We start from the raw sequence: 12,430 nt of genomic DNA on the forward strand, positions 1-12,430 counted from the left end.
AGCTGACCCACCCTAAGGGAGGGAGCTGTAAGTGCTGATAGCTGAGCCACTGGATCACTGGGTTCCCCAGTGATTGTTTTTCTAGCAGCTCACCTTCTCTGGTCCAGGACATCAGCAAGTGAGAGTACTTCTGTGCCCATTCAAGAACTTCCTGGTCAAGGGGAGGGAGGCTCAGTGCTGTCTTTCTTGGCACTGAGCTCTGCCTTTGCCCTCTGTAATGGAGCAGCTGGGAGCCCTTGGAGATGCTGCTTCTATGTTTGGCTATAGAGACCTGGGCTACCAAGGGTGAAGCTGCACACAGAGTACAGACTGAGCTTGGATGTCGGACTGTTGTGTGGCTGTAGGCAAGTTCCTCAACCTCAGTCAGCCAAGCCGCTGTGCAGCTGGTAAGTGAGGATGGCATGGTAGGTAGCTCATGAGCTGCTTCAAAGGTAGTAGCTCTGCAGGTGCTGGGGGCTCATGCCTGTAATCCTAGCTACTCAGGAGGCCGAGATCTGAGGATTAAGGTTCCAAACTGGCCCAGGGAGACAAATCTGAGGGATGCTTCAGCAAATCAGCAAAAAGCCAGATATGCAGGTATTGTACTGGTACAATTGTACTGGTACTGGTACAGTATCAGCCTTGAGTGAAAAAGATAAGCAAGAGCACTTGGACCTGAGTTCAAGCCCAGTCCCAATAGAAAAAGAAAAGAAATAGAATTGGTGGTTCTGATTCACATATTGGAAGTAGCCTAGAACAGAGATCATAGTCTGGGGTTGGTTGCAGCTTTGCTGCTTATAACAGTGGGCCTTTGAACTTTATCTATATATTTTAATTGTCTAGATAATATAGATCTGGATAACAGAGATAATTAACATATTATATACCATATATAATATGAATGTTATATGTATACAATTAAATTTATGTGTGTATTGTGTGTGTATATGTGTATTTTGAGATGATATCTTACTATGTGGTCCAATTGGCCTTGAACTTGTGTTCTTTCTGTCTCACTCCCTTGAGTGTTGAGGTAACACGCATGGGCCACCAGACCCAGCCTTTTAGCTTCAATTCCCTCATAGGAGACATTGAACACCTTCCTCAGATGGATTGTGGGTGGCATAACTGAAACATTCAATTGATAGTGCTACTATGGCTGTCCCCGAGCACTGTGAGCAAGAATAAACTAGATGAACATATTTGATAAATTGTACATTGTACAAGGATGCAGTTCAGTGAGGTTCTGGAGAAACATCCAGTCAGCAGAAGGTCCACCTGATTCCATCTCCACTTTGGCTACTTTGTGGCTGGGTCATTTTGAGTAGCTGTCCAACCTCTCTAAGCCTTAGTCTTCTTGTCTTGAAATAAAGATAGTAGTAGCTATTTCTTTTCACCATCGAGGGCTGTTCTAAGCCCTTCACAAGTCTAAACTCAAGGATTCTGGGCAGTAGTAACTATTTGGTGCACATTTTACATATGAAGAAAGAAGAGAAAGAGAGAGGTTATGCAGTTTGCCCAAGAGAGAGGTTATGCAGTTTGCCCCAGGTCACACAGATAGAAATTAGTAGAGGCCAAAGTCACACCTGAGCTGGGTCTTGCCCCATATACCATCCATGCTACCAGTCTCCCTCCCAGGGAGAGGAGACTTTTCCTCCCTCCTGCTCAGAGGGAAGAAAAAGCATCATATTAAGGCTGCCCATAGTTGTTTTTTATTTTGTTTTTACAAGGTCTTGGGCTCGTCTTTCTTCTCAGTGACATATGCCACTGGGTAAATTGGAATTTTAAGCAGGTGGAGGAAGCAATGTATTCAGTTGATGTATCAGGTCGGTGCTGGGTTTCTCCTTTCTGATCACTCCATGAGGACTTCCTCGTGGTTTGTACAGTTGCAAATATACTCTGAATCTCTTGGTCTCAAAGCGTATGACTCTGTGTGACTTCTCTTTGGAGTTCCCAAGATAAGTTGGGAAAGCACAGCATGGGGAAGCTTTTGCAAGTTGGGGTCTTGGTCCATCCAACTCTGAGCCCAGGCTGAATTTCCAGGGCAGTTAGGCCTGTCAGAGTCCACAGGCCTGCAAGAGCTTCCTCCTGCCCCAGAGGCTCACACTTTAGTTTCTCTCCAAGGAAATGGAATGGAATCTGAACAGAGCCCTCAAGATCACACTGAGTGAAGGAGTAAGAGAAGTTTTGACAAGGTCCTATTGTTTTGGGACCCTGAATCTCATGCTGAAGATAAGTGGTTCTCTAAATTTTCCCCAAACACCTGCAGAGAGGTATTTGATTGCAGGGTTGACAGATGAGCCTTCAGTTTTATTTCTAGCAAGGGTTATTATTTTTTCCTTCTGAGTCACTTCTGAGCTATGGATGACTGGAGGCTGTGAGTAATTGCATTGAGTTGGCTCTGTATATTTCAAGGATTAACTGATTTGAAGGCTTCATTTGACTGCACTAATTAAAGTTTTTACTCTTGGATCTAATCAGCATGAGTGAATAAACTGTCCTCTTCCTGCTTGCTGAAGTCATTAGGGAAATCAGACACCTATAGGAGGGCAGATCCTTTCAGACATATTTGGAACACCAAAGGCATTCCCTTTCAACCTTGAACTTCTTTGCCTTTTGACAGCTAGGAATTTCCTTTATTATTTTTATTTTGTTAGTGGAGAAAGTATTTAGGCTTGTTTCATGTGTAATCCTTTAGTACATTTTATGAAAGGCACATGAGTTCTGAGTCACTGTGTTTTGTATGGATGGGATGGATGTATAGCCACAAGCAAAGTTGACAGCTTGAATTTGAAGCTGAGGGACTATGGAACCCTATGTTCCAGAAGTCTTAGCATCCTGGCAGGTGAGTGCAAGATAAATGGATGTCTAGATGCCCTAGCTCTCTCCATGAGTAGACTAATGACCTTGGATTGATCCCTTCTCTGCATAGGGACTGTATTTCGTCATCTGTTGAGTGAATACTTGGGTTTTGGTTGGTGTTTCAAAAACATAAACTTTAATTTTTCCATGCATTCATTACTCAATGTCTTCAGTATGAAAAGTAGATCTTCTCATACTGAAGAAGATGGATCTTTTGGGGCTGAAGAAGGCTGGAGGAGAAAGAATCAGATCAGTCCATGTGGTTACCTGTTTGGTCTTCCACTTCTCTACCCATTCCCTGAGTTCTTGGGCCCACCTTTTTATTTTATCTTATTTTATTTTTTGGACCCAGCTTTTATTGGTTGAGATGGGAGTCTTCTTAAGTTTTGCTGGGGTTAGCCTTGAACTTTGATCCTTCTGATTTCTGCTTCCTGAAGAGGTAGGATTATAGGCATGAGCCAGTGTGCCCGACCCTGAGTACACTTTATTTTTCTCTCTCTCTCTTTTCTCTCCCCTTACTCTTACCTCACATTGTCTCTAACATTTTCATGTCAGTTTTCTTTTCTTTTATTCTTTCTATTTTTCTTGCCTAAGTGAGAAAACATGTGATACTTGTCTTTTTGTATCTGGCTTATTTCAGTTAACAATGATGACTACTAGTTTCACCCACTTTCTTGCAAATAGCATGATTTTGTTTTCCATTTTGATTGAATAATACTCTATTGTGTGTATGTATCATCTTTTCTTTATCCACTCATCTATTGATGGGCATCTAGGCTGATTCTATATCTTAGTTATTGTTATTATTCTAAATCTTATTTATTTTATACCTCAGTTATAGCCTATGAAGTAGACATATTCTATATCTTAGTAATTTATTGCCACAATAAACATGAGCATCTCAATATATACTGACGTGCCTTCCTTCAGATATATGTCTAGAAGTGACATAGCAGGATCATTTGGTGGTTTTTGTGTTTAGTTTTCTGAGGAACTTCCATGTTATTTTCAATAGTGGCTGCAATAATTCACATTTCTACCAACAGTGGATGAGGGTTTGTCTTCTTCTATATTCCCACAAGCATTTGTTGGTCTTGCTATTCTTGGTTTCTGTTTTAAGACCAGGTTTCACATAGTAGCCCACACTAGCCTTGAATTCATGATCCTCCTGATTCAGTGTTGGGATTACAGGTACACACCCTCAGCACTCACCTTGTCTTCCCTGGGTGAGATGGAATCTCCAAGCATGTGCTAAGTGGGAATGGGAGGGTCACACCACCTATGCTTTTACCTCCAGACATTTACAGTTGCCATCTTGTTCCTCAGAACTGTGGTAGTGTGAAGAGCAATGCTTTCAGATGCTGTCTCGGGTTTGGCTCAGGGAAGAGCATGGTCTAGGGCCTGTGGAGAGGAAAACTGTGTAGTCAGGTAGTTAAGAAGGCAGTGAATTCTTATCTCCAGAGATAGTCAAGAAATGTGGTAGTTAAAATTAATGATGATACATATAAAGTTTTTTTTTGTGCCAGTCCTGGGGCCTAAACTCAGGGCCTGGGCACTGTCCCTGAGCTTCTTTTGCTCGAGGCTAGCACTCTACCAATTGAGCCACAGTGTCCCTCCTGGCCTTTTCTACTTATGTGGTACTGAGGAATGGAACCCAGGGCTTCATGCATGCTAGGCAAGTACTCTACCACTAAGACACACTCCCAGCCCAATATATAAAGGAATTTTAACAAGCCTGATGATGCTGAGATGCTGTGGATTGCTATAGGATGGCATTATCTTAAGGTCTTTAGAGAAATCAAACAGATGGGAGGAAACTATTACTGGAGCACAGCTTCAGTGTCTGTGGCAGCCTGAGGGGTCATTTTCTCTCATCTGACTTTGCATATCTCTCTCTCTCTCTCTCTCTCTCTCTCTCTCTCTCTCTCTCTTTTACCTCGATGTTGGAAATTATTCAGTTATTTTCTTAACCTTTACAAAATAGTTATCCCAGTCTCCTTACCATTCTTTGCTCAACTTTGTGACTTTGCATCTCTTGATAGGGGGTTTGTGGGGATGTTTTAATTCTGGGAAACCTTCTTAAGGAAGGTCTTAGGTTATGAATGTAGATAGGGCCTGAAGGTCTAGTTTGGGAATGGTTAATAAAATGGAAGGCTTTCATCTGACTTCTGTTTACCAACTGGATATTATTCAAGGCAATGTGAGATACTCAGCTGAGGGAGGCAGAGCTGAGTGAGGATCAGTCAAAGGAATAGAAACAGAGCTGGGCTTAAAGCCAGCAATATAGAAGGGGATTTGGGACTGATGGTGAATTCCTCTGGAGGTCAGAGGGAGGCCACTCTGGGTATACTTTCCCCTTGTCTGACTTGCTGGGTCTGAACTCTGCTGATATGCACTGTTAATGATAACTTTGGGCAAGTGAGGAGTTTCTCCTTTCTTAACTGAGACTAATATGGTGTCCTCTCAAGGCTGTCGTGGCCATCAAATGAATGATCACACGTAGAGGAATCTGACACAGAGTGGATATTCAATGCATTGTTTTTTGTTCCAACCCTCTCTTCTCTGCTTCCCAGAATCTCATTACTCTTCTAAGACCCAATTAGAGTATCACTTCCTTGACCCTTCTAGACCAATGTAAGTCATTCTTTCCTCCACTCTCTGAAAGCACTTGGTTCCTACTCATGACGGTACTTATGTTGGCTTAGGCCACATGGGTGTCTTTATCCTCAGTCACACTGTGAGTGCCTCGAGGCTGAGGGCTCTGGTAGATTTATCCTCATAAGCCAGGGCCTAGAAAAAGTACTTGCAACATGAAAAGGGTTTTATATATTCTCTGAATGATCATAAGTGAGAAAAATCACCAGCCAGAAGAAGATATTTAATCACAAGAAAAGGAAAAAGAAGGATATATTAGAAAAAGGAGTAAGAAATGGATAGAGGTCAAGGCTTGGTGACAGCCAGAACAGATGCACCATTTAACAGAGTACAAATGGTCCGTTAGGCCCCACAGGGCATAATTTTCACTTTCCACTCAGCTCTCAGGTGAGTACTGAGGACAAGGCTCAGGCACTGGCATTTGAGTTATTCTCGTCTGCCTCTGTTTTGAGCCTCAGAATGAATTTAATTTCTTCTGTCTTATTTGACAAATTGTGGGAGAGCCTAAAGCTTCTGATGAATTTTGGCAGAGTGTTCTCTGTATGTTTCACGTTGGCTATCTGTCTGCCTATAACCCAATGTTCCACAACCTTCCATGTGCCAAGCTAATGAGGGCACAGACATAAACTAGATGTGAATATCACCTTCAAAGGCTCAGCATCTATAAAAGAGAGTGCTTCTTTTTCAAAAATCAAGTAACTGTACTTTCATATAATCAATGCCATAATAGAGATGAGAACAAAGGGTTAATGGAGTAGAAGGAGTAACTTGTTTTCCCGACAAAACCAAGAACACAGAACACCAAAGGAGACACTGGAGCTGAGCCTAAAAGAAAGCTCTGATCTTCATAGAGAGAGGTGGGAGAAAGTCACTTTAGCAGAAGACCCAGAGTGGACAGTCCACAGGCAAGAGAGTGATTAGGAGTTGCCCAATGAGCCGGAGAGTAGGGTCTGGTCCGATGCTCAGGTTATGCAGTAGAAAGTCCAATCCAGTTAGAAAGTCTTACTACTATGTCACCCAAATAATGATTCACAATGTCCATCAGCCTTTTAAGGCTCTGAAAAATCCTACAATAAAGGCAGTTGCTTAATTTGTTTTAACACCAAGTTAATTTTCCTGCCTTTGTTGTCCAAAACATCAAAAGGTAAGATTCAGAAGAAGTTTTATTAATGCCTTATTTACCAATGATGAAGCACCAATTATGAAGATTAGCAATTCTTACTGTTTTTTTCATCTCTGGAGTAATACCTGAGGGAAACAGTTTAGAGATGGAAATTTTTTTTGGATCACTATTTCAGAGGCTCCTGTTCAAGGCTAGACAGATCGTCTGGGATCTCTGAGATATTTTGCCTAAGGCAAAAGAGAGGGGGCGGGAGAGAGACAGAGACAGACAGACAGACAGAGTCAGGAAGGAAGTCAAGACATCTTTCAAAAGCACACTTCCAAGTGACCTGTTTCCTTCAGCTAGGCCCCAACTCCCAGGTTTTCTACCACTCTCAAAGTAGTTCCATCAGCTGGAGGCTGAGCCTTCAACCTAGGGTCCTATGGGAGATGCTTCATATGCAAACCCTAACTCTCCCTTGTAACAAAATCTGTTATGTGCCAGTGTATCAATGTTCCAGAAGACACAATCATATCCTTCTCTTTCCCTCATAGTTCAAACCCCATTAAAATAGTCCTAAATGTCAAATAGGGAGTAAAAGGTATGATCACCATGACCGGTAAGCAAGATCATAGAGGAAGCTGCTCAGTCTGACTCCGGACTGGTTTACACATGCGTCCCTCTCCCTCAGATAGACTCCCCCACCCCAACTGGGGAAGAGGAACTCTGCTACCTCAAGTGGAAGGGGAAGCATGAGCCAAAAATAGAATACGAATATTCCAGGAGAAGATAGACTCAAAAAGGAAAGACCATACGTGGATAGAAGCTTTGGATAGTAAGTCTCCCTAAGAGAAGATGATTCATTTCACCAATGGATAAGCAAAGAATACACAGGAGAAGAGCAAAGCAGAAAGCTTAGCTGGGTGAGACCTTGAAGACATTAATGCTGAGAAAAAGGGGGAGAGCTGCTCATGTGGTGTTAAAAGGTTGTTTTCCTGGCATTCAGGAGTGCAGAGAGCAGAGCTGTGATTTAACCTGATACGAAGAAGATGGAATAGGAAAGATGCACCATTTTTTAGGGCCCCAGGCAAGAGCAAGTATTGGGTTCTGTGTTGTCATTGACACCACCCGCGAATAGCAGTTTCTCTGTCTTCCTTGTGCTCTAAGCATGAGTGGTGCTTAGCTATCAGGACGGAGCAGCAGAAAAGGGAGGTCATGGCTCAGGCTGGGAAAGGATCATCCCACAACCCTTGGAAGATGGCATGCATAGAGAGCATTGGTGCCGTGTGACAGGGTGGGAACCATACCAGGACCAAGCGTTCCTTTCCTGGGGGAGTCCCACAACAACACCCATCTGCCACCTTGTTGGCGACCATTTGGCAAACATCTCTAAATGACTATGGAAGGCTGGCTTAGCCTGGCTTGGCTTTACAAAGTATGGTTCCAAATGATTCCTGAGTCATCCTTTGTCGGGATAGATCACAGGAAGAAGAGGAAAAAGTCTTCAAATCCTGGGAGATAAATTTTCAAGACTTAGCTAGGTCCTTGCAGGGAAAATATCAAGGTTTTAATGATTACCTGTCAACTTGTGACACTTGAATCTCAATATGATGGCCAAAGAAACTGGAATATACAAAAGAAAGACGAACAGAGAACATCCACTTGCCATGACAATGAAGTAGAAGACTCCAGATCACAGTGGACAAGAGCAAGTTGGTTCCCATTAGACGTGGTACCCAGCCCATTCAGGCCACAGTCTGGCTGAATACCTCTCAGATCCCATAGAAGCATTTTCTTTTGACCCTGATGATTCTGTTCCTCAAGGTCAAGAGCTGAGCTGATCCCATATTTAAGTAATTTAAGTAGAGAAAGCATCCTTGGCTCGTAGAGGGTTTTACTTTGATGCAATCCCATTTGTCAACCCTTGCTCTTATTTGCTGAGCTACTGAAGTCCTATTCAGAAAATTATTGCACATACCATTATCTTCCAGTGTTTTCCCCACTCTAGTTTCCAAGTTACAAATCTCACACTAAGGTCTTTGATCCACTCAGAATTAGTACGTAAGAAATAGGAATGTAGTTCAGTCTTCTACATGTGGTTATTCAGTTTTCCCTGCACCATTTGTTGAAGAAGCTATCTTTTCTCTAGTGTACGTTTTTGGCATCTTTTCCAAAATTATATGGCTGTAACTGTGTAGGCTTATTTCTGGGTTTTCCATTTTTTTGTTCCATTGGTGTTTTTGTGTCAGTACCATGTTGTTACTTTGGATCTGTAGGTAGGACTGTTTGGGGAGAGGAGATGTAGAGAGCAGAAGAGGGTAAGAGAATGTCACAAGCTGTCTAATATCAAAATGTATTCTGTCTATGTATGAACATGGAATAAGTAAACCCATCAAATATGTTAAATACTAGAGGTCAAGGATTATTGAAAGGGAAAGCAATAGAGTAGTTTAACTTGACTAATGTATAATATATGCATGAATAAAATATCTCAGTGAAACCCCTTTGTACAGTTAGTATATACTGAAGACAATGAATGGCAAAAATATAGCAAAGGTTCTTTTGGGGAGTGGATATCAGTGAAAAGGGGTAGGACAAATGGAAAGACCAAGGAAAGTGAATATGATCAAAGAACTTTACAGACATATATAAAAAAATCAAACCATGAAACCTGTTGATATTCCGTTCAGAAGAGAATGAGGAAGAGTGAAAGAGGGAGTGGATTTGATCACTCAGTGATGGTTATTGTAGGCACGGGTCTATCACCACAAAACCCCCCTATACACTCAATATATGCTACAAGAAAGAGACTGCCTTTTGAACTTCGTTTTGGTACTGACTCAGGGTTTACAACCTGGCGCACATCAGAATCAATCACCTGTTCCTCAGTCCCATCGCTGAGCATGACCTGCCAGGGTGTGGAGAAACGTTGTAAGAGCCTCCTTTCCCCGCACAGAAATATAGCATGCAGTGGAAGAGGAACATCTTGTCTTAAATAACTACGACATTGAGCAAATGCATTGTGATAGGAAGAGAGAGAGAGAGACAGACAGACAGACAGACGGAGAAAGAGACAGAGACAGACAGAGATTGAAAGAGCAGAGGTAGAGGCAAATGTTTCAGAGCCTTAACAGGGCAGGATATCACATGGATTTGTATTTTAACAAGCTTCTATCAGCTCCATGTTACAGATGCATCTATAGTGGTTTGCCTTTAGTAAATATATTCCAGTCTTAGGAATAAGATGAATATGTAAATAGGGTATTCCAGGAAGGTATTTCCCAGAAGGAACTGGGAATTTATCCAAGGCTCTTTGAATAAACTGAAAATGATACAAATACTTTTTAAAATATTGTTTTGAGCTAAGGCACCACTATATAACTCAGCTTGGTGTTGAATTTTCCATCCTTCCACCTCAGCCTCCCAAGTACTGGGATTACAAATGTGTACCACCACACTCAGTACTTCTTTCTAAGATTCATCTGATGGCATAAAAATGGATCCTTTTGAAGAATGAATTTCATTAAATACATAACTAAATGTAATTTAAATTTTGAGGCTTATCCAAGATTTCCTACAAAATAAATTCAGTCCTCAGCTGGAGGCTTTTTGTTCTATTTTCGGTTTTGCTCTTATTTCCCATACTGGGTGGTGTGGGTATGGATTTGGAAGGCAAGGCACACAGGTGACCCACATCTATGTGTTCTGAGGTGGGAAGGGACAGCGTGGACCAGTGCTGGCCGTGCCATTGACCCACACAGAAGATTGAAGAGGTGGTTCCAATTGAAGAGAGGACTCCAGTGGCATAGCTGGAACACTGCATTGTACCACTGGCTTTGGGCAACTTTCCAATTTAGGCTCCTTTGAGGCCTCACGAGGCTGTTTGTATAACAACTTAGTGAGGAAAGTAGAGTTAAGCTTAGAACTACTTCCCAAAAGACATGTGGGACAGCAAAGAGCCCACCCATCAGATGGCTAGAAAGTGGCTAGGTGAGAGACCCCACTAGGGGTCCAACTCTGCTGTCCATGGGCCAGGTTGGCTACTTCTTAGCAGTGCAGGTGCTGTTGTTCCATACTGAGCACCACTGAGTTGAGTAGATGGGTGGAAGCAAGTTTAACACATGTTTTATTGGATGCTCTTCTTGTTTGGACACAGATATCGGAGTCATGGTAGCTTTCACCCCGAGGAGACCAGGTTGGTATAGGTGTGTCTGTGTGCCTTAACTTACCCTGGGGTAATCTGGGAGGAGAGTCATAGATCCTAAGCCAGAAAGCTCAATCCATTTTCCATGACCATGCTGGAATTCTCAGCAAGAGGGCAAGTGTAATGGCAGCTACCACGGTAAGTCTTCCTAATTTGGTAGTTGGCCCCCAGGTATTGCTGGAAACCTGTGACCCCCTCTTATTTGTAAGAAATGTGGGGAGAGCGGGGGGGGGCATATTGTGTATAAAATGAGACTCCTAGTCATAGCTCAATACTGATACAAAAAAACCCCACATTTCCTCCTTATCAACCTTATTATATTTATAACGTGATTTACCTTATGTTGCTCTGGGTTTGGGGCAAGAAAGGTCTTTGCTTCACATGGGAAAAAACAAACACTTGTAACTACTCAACACCAAATTCAACAGCTGCGAACCTGCCCCCTGTCCCCCAGCTGGGCCTCACATCACCGATTCAATTTCTATTTGTGCTATTGGACGGGGCAGGTGGCATGATGGTGCAGACTGGTGAGCCTCCGTGTTGCTCCGCCACTGGATGCCATGAACTGGGCGGGGAGGGGGGAGAACACAAACACCCATGCTGGGAGTCACACTGGGTGTGCCCCTCACCACTGACTCATGGTTTCAGGCAAACATCCCGTGTGTTTGTGAAACTAACATCAACTCGCCGCTCACTGGAGCTGGTGGCAATATTTGAAGTGTTCCTGAAAGGTTTCCTTGGTTATTCCATAGGGGACTCAAGTTGTGCTTAGATGTAAGTTTGGTGAAGACAGGGCTGGAATCAGAGTCAGGTGGGGAGTCCCTGGCCTCCATCATGGCGCCCCACCCACCTTGGAATCTCTAATGGGGAAGCAAAACGTGGGGGAGTTGGATCATTCTGTGCATTCCACGCCTTGGCTAGGGCCACAGTGTTCGGCCTTCATGGCTGTCTCCACCTGTGCAGTGCCTGGCTTCTCTTCCTCAATCCTCTGAGCATCGCCCTAGGGTGTCATCCATCCTCCTACCCACAGCCAGTGTTCTTCAGTCCCTCAGCTCCAGAAATGTTCTGTGGATGAGGATTTTTGTCTTTCAGAGACAGAAGACCTTCCTTGTGATGCCAGGAGAAATGGCTGTCTTTTTCTGGCTAATAATATCAATAATAATAGGAGCTGACTTTTGGGTCATGGACCACATGTCCACTTAGTTGAACGACCTCAGTAAGTTCCAGAGTCTCTGGTCTTAGAAATGATCTGGGAACCTGCTTCTATTGAGGGCATGCTCTCTGCCTTGAAAATGGTCTGTGAGCCTGCTTCTGACAAGGGTGTTGTTCTCTCAGCCAGGGGGAATGGGAGGTTAAGGATTCTCCGTGGTTAGAGGCTGGCTCTGAAATCAGGCAGACCTGGGATCATCCAATGACAGCTCTGATGCCCAGAGCTGTGGACGTTAGGAACAATCCCCAGCCTCTCTGAGTCTTGACTCCTCATATGAAGATGAGCAGGAGAGAATTTCTGTAATAAGCAAATGATATCCTTCCTTTCCAGTGCCTACCACAGTGCTTACTTGGCACCAGTGAGCCAGGAAAATGGAGCAATGCCAGAGGTGCTACTGGAATTCCCAGCATGCCTCATC

The 12,430-nt window shown here is 43.3% G+C and overlaps 1 protein-coding gene across 1 annotated transcript in view; it reads left to right on the forward strand.

Moving 5' to 3' along the window:
* Fer1l6 (fer-1 like family member 6) overlaps positions 1-12,430 on the forward strand; it is a 154,845-nt gene that overhangs the window by 18,046 nt on the left and 124,369 nt on the right. The gene's annotated exons all lie outside the window — the stretch shown is intronic.

This window comes from Dipodomys merriami, unplaced genomic scaffold, assembly GCF_024711535.1.
Source record: "Dipodomys merriami isolate MVZ:Mamm:240054 unplaced genomic scaffold, mDipMer1.0.p SCAF_4, whole genome shotgun sequence".
Classification (NCBI taxonomy): Eukaryota; Metazoa; Chordata; class Mammalia; order Rodentia; family Heteromyidae; genus Dipodomys; species Dipodomys merriami.